This window comes from Cimex lectularius, unplaced genomic scaffold (assembly GCF_000648675.2).
Source record: "Cimex lectularius strain Harlan isolate CLEC.00 unplaced genomic scaffold, Clec_2.1 scaffold190, whole genome shotgun sequence".
Classification (NCBI taxonomy): domain Eukaryota; kingdom Metazoa; phylum Arthropoda; class Insecta; order Hemiptera; family Cimicidae; genus Cimex; species Cimex lectularius.
The window spans coordinates 1-5486 of NW_019392798.1; positions in this window are offsets into that span (position 1 = coordinate 1).

Below are 5486 nucleotides of genomic sequence, written 5' to 3' on the forward strand. Positions count from 1 at the left end.
TGACACATTCTGTGATTTCTTTCTTACCAAAATTGGTTAGAAGATTCTTGGATTGTTTATGTCCAATGAGTGAATTCCATTGTTCCTTCATTTTCGTTTTGTCCTTCTGTCTGAGATATTCGTTAATAGTGTGGATCAAAAGACAGTGACCTCGAGACCTTCTAATAAAACCTAATCCAACCCTCCTAAATTCAAGAGTTCAAGCAACGGCCTGCTCTTTTCCACTATCTGACCGGGTCCTGCCATATCTTTATTGCTACAGTTCATCACTTCCAATTGTGTATACATTTTTACAGAAAGCAATTGATAATTTTTTTTAAAAAGAAAGGTTTACTTACTAAATATATCTAGTGCAAGTAGATTTGTAGGTGTAAGTATAAAAGAAATATTATTTAAAATAAAATGATAATTTCCATTTTTTAAATTCATTTATTTATTTGCAATTGCACATTAAATAGGCACCAAGCAAAAATATTTTTTTATTATATTGTGTGAACGTGCACACAATGTTGTTTGCCCGGACACACAAAAGTAAGGCATGAACGGATTGCAATATCAGGATGGAGGTCATTTGGCAACTAAATTGTTGATTGGACACGTCGCTCCCGTCTCCGAGGAAGATTGGCGGTAATTTTGAGGATGACAATTCGCGGATTAAGGGGTTTGAGTCGTCGTGTAACTTAGAAAGAAAATTTTTGTAACGAATTTGGGCAAGGTCGGCAACGAATGGGATTCTTAAGTCGGTATGAATTGTATGGTAAGAAACATAAACGGGAGCAATAACTAAATTTTAGATTGTAGGGTTGGTAGTTTCTTACTGTAAGCTTGGAACGCTTGTCAAGTAGTCTTTTTAGCAATCTGAATCATGTATTTAAATTTTTACGTTTGAGTTTTCAACCTACCTCCAACATCCGGGAACATCTTGAGCTTATCGAAGACTGGTGTATAAAATGGAGGACAAGACTGAACGAAGAAAAATGCACTCAGTGTACTTTTACGCTGAAAAAGCAGTCTTGCCCTCCATTGTATATCAACAACAAAGAGATACCAGTTTCCACTCGAGTAAAATACCTGGGACTATATCTCGACAGCAGACTGACATGGAATCCCCACACAAGCCTTAAAAGACAACAACTTAATACAAAAGTTGGACTACTACGAAGATTTCTAAGACCGAAATCGACTTTGACAAGACACTGTACAAGACATTACTAAGGCCAATAAGGACATACCGAGTGGAACTGTGGGGTACTGCCAAGCTTTCCATTATCCAGCGTATCCAGTCGTTCCAATCGAACGTCCTTTGACTAATTGTCAAAGCACCTTATTATGTCTCTAATCTCACTATCCACAAAGACCTCGACATTCCTTTTGTCAACGAACTAATCCGGTCCAGATTTCAAACCTTCCACACCAACCTTTCTAACCATCCTAACCATACTGCCCGATCCCTCTCCACTCATTCCCATCCTGACAACCAACCACGTCGCCTCAACCGAAGAGCCTTGACCTCTAATCATACACACTGAGTGCCAGCAATGGCTGGCTCCTCAAAGCAGTGATGGCATTAGTGCTAGTGTTGTGCTGTGTGATGTATTAATCATGTGTATATATATTTGTACAGATACTATCATGTATAGGTAACAAATAAATTTAAAAATAAAGTTTGAGTCTTCTATGGGGATTCCATTAAAGTTAAACGTGACATTATTTAGCATCATAAATTAAATTTTTGTAATAGTTCATATAATAGTTTATTTTTTTAATATAAAATTTCCTAAATAATATCTTACATTTCAAGTTCGACAAGTGTTTATTTTTCCAAGCAGTAAGCATAATTGTATTAATAGACCACGTTTGTTTGTTTAAAAAAATTGAACTTTCTTTCTGATTATGTTATACCGAGTTAGCCAAACACGTTTTTGTCATTTAACATTAAAAACAATGGTGGAGAGTAACGTGGAATTCCATCGGTCCCTCGCCCCTCGCTCAAAACCGGGATGGCTTGGATTCCACCCATTCATTTCTACACTTCCTTATCAACACCCATTAGCAGCGGACATATGTCACGGCATATCTTTCTCGTGATGTAGCAATAAAGGGGAAAAATTGAGGAAATAATTTGACCCATGGTTATAAAATGGTATTAGATCTATTTATTTTGTGAAAGGGTAGTAAAAAAACACTAAATAAAATCCTAAACATAAAATTCTGTTTTTAGCTTAATCAAGTTTGAACATATCTATAACATGAAAAAACAATTGGTAATAGGCAACATTATCTTATTAAATTTTTCTAAATCAATATTGCAAGTAGCAAACCTATTGTTTATCTATTACTTTTTAATTTACGGAGACAAGGTTTTTGTGAAAAAATAATGCATGATTTGCCTTAATTTTTTTATTTGTAGTTAATGATAAAGTTTTTGTGTTTGAATCTACACCGTTACAGTTTGTCCTTTACATGAAGAGGCGAACTCTCAAAACAGTAATAGTATCTTTCCCAGTGAACATACTCATAATATAATTTTAATTAGGCCTCTCAGGGGTTGAGGCCATATGATAGATAATGACTAGGACGTTGAGTAACAAAGGACTTGATAAGGCATTGTCTGAATTAGGTAAACTTTGCTGCGAGCCCCCGTGATGGATGGTTATGCTCAAGACAACCAATCAGTTTGAAATCTGTCTTGTGCAGGCCACACAGTTACCAACATCTTAAGTCGACGACATGTTACTCATTTCATCCCTCGGTTACGCCTAATGAGGTGCTAATCTGGATTTCGCATCAACCGAAAGCGGAAAACTTTCCACACCCCTCCACGCCATGCCGCGCCAGTGGAGACCGAAGTTTTGAAATTCAGTTCGTCGAGTCGTTTCACCATAAAGTTGAACAAGTTTAAATTGAAGCCGTGATATTTTCTTTTCAAAACTAACTGAGTATGATATATTTTACGTAGAAGACTTTCTCTAAACTTATTACCAAAGGTTATTTCTTCTTGTCAAAATGCATGATATATACAGTTATGAATAACTTTTAATTTCAAGGCACAAATAATGAAAATTATTACATTAAAAATTTACACGACTTATATGAGACATTTATTTGATATAAGTATATTGTATATTAACATAATTTTATCAAAGCGTAGCAACAATTATTTTAACATTATAGCAAGATGAAGAGTTTTGTTAATCATGGAAATTATTCCCAATGTCTTTTACCAGCGCCAGAAAGTAAAAATCTATTTTTAAGATATTTCAACTGGTGAAACACATTAATGAAATACTTTTGCTTACACGATTCTGGGCACACTGAGCGCAGTAATAAACCGTATTTTCGGGCTTATGCATTAAAAAAAATTAATAAGGACAAGATAAAAGGACAATAATATTTTATCAAGATCAAATATATCAATAGCAAGAATTTATAAAAAGAGCTTCATAAATTTGTATCAACTAATTTTTAGTCATCAGGGGTCATTGCAATTAAATCTCGTTACAAAGTTGCTATAAAAAAATAAATAAATAAATAAAAAACAACGATACTAAACTAGAATTACAATTGTCTTTAAAAACAATACGAAAAATAATAATTTTTATTCATTGTTTGTTTAACTTTATTCGATTCCGATCATTTTGGTTGTTTTCCTTCGCTGTTTTCGTCTGTGTTGAAACTGTGCAAGTCGTGAGTTGAAATATCTTTTTACAAAAATCTCGTTATTCTAGGCTCCTGCATCCACATTATCAGATCGCTTCTCTTGCTCCTATGTTTTTGTTGACTAGTCCTGTTCGCTTTCGGTTCTCGTCTTGTTTGCACCCTATTTATCATACGACTTGAGTCAGAAAAACCAGCATCCGTACAGTCCACTAAAATTAATTCTCTTCCTAACAGCCCTTCTTTTGCGTCCGGTTAAATTTATCTTTGCTTTCGATTGTTTTTTCTTCATTATTGATTCGTACCACAACTTGGGTTTCGGACAAAACCAATAGGTATGGATTAGACTAATTTTAATTTTTTTTCTTTGGCTAAGGTTTTAAGGATTTTAGCTGTTAGACATCTTCCTAGGATTGGCACTTAATTTTCGCTTTCCTTTATTTAAATTTCAATTCAAAAAATCAAATATAATTTTTTTTCTTACAGATAATTTTGGGCTTAGATTAAACAAAATACTGTATTAGAAAGTATAACATTTGATTTATCCTATGAATTTTCAGTATTTTTCCCTATATTTTTCCTTACAAAACTGTTAATAGTTTCTAATTTTCTAGGTAGACTTTAGAATGAAAGAAACATTAATTTATATTTCTGCGTTTATTTCCTTTTTCGACCAGACTACTCAGTGATAGTTTGTAAGTTCCGTGACACGACTGGTTTATCGTTAGCTTTCCTGAAAAACAGGAATTACAATACTTTGCATTATTTCAGAAGTTTGTAAGAATTTTACTGTTACTGGAAATGGATTAAAAATCGATTTATTTGATCTCTTTCATTTCATTTAATAAACAATTATTTAACTATTAGTTTGTAAAAATATTGCTTGTCTTCGAAATGAAAGAACAAAAACAAACGTTTGATGATTTCGTTTGTTTATTTTATTTCTAACTGGAATCGAACTGGAGTGAGGAAAATCCAATGCCTGTCACACCCAACTGATATTTGAAATAACGTAAACTCGTGAAACACGATTTTCGAATAATCTACTCAATTACTAGCTTGCAAGATTGTTATTATTTTATTCTTCGACAAGAACGAAAAAATCAATTCTTTGATTTTTTTCGATTAAACAATTCAATTACTAGTTTGAAAGGTTTTAAGAGAGAGAGAGAGAGAGAGAGAGAGAGAGAGAGAGAGAGAGAGATAAATACAGGTAGTTACACACACCACGTCCTCACATGGTCTTCCTAACTTTTACATCTCCCACTTTAACCGCCAATTTTTAATGAAATAAACATAAAATATTTAAGTTCCTGTATAACTAAAATAAACAACCTTAGTCTAACAAACCTATTTGATGTTCAACATTCAGGAATTGCACCCATTTTTAGACAGACAGGAATGATAAAAATATACATTTAGCCTATACTACTGTTGATACTCATCACAGCATAAATGTCTATCATTAATTTACCTGACAACATTGAGTCCAAACAAGCTTCCACACATACCGAAAATGCTAGATACAATCGTCCGGCGCCGGCTAGTCATTGAATATCTAACCAGCACTAGACTTTGAAAGTTACTTAATAGTTCTAGTCCGTCAATGTACTAACAACTTATACATTGAGAAATCTTAAGAACAGAGACATTTATTAAAAACATTAAAATATAGTCGAGTGTATCAAAATTAATGTTATTAAATGAAACATTTATTATACTTTCTGTAGGTACATATATGCGTGCTGAAATTTGAATCGAATCTGAATATGATTCAAAGTTAACGAAGAAAACGGAGAACAGCGGTCCGGGATGGAAACAACTTTCTT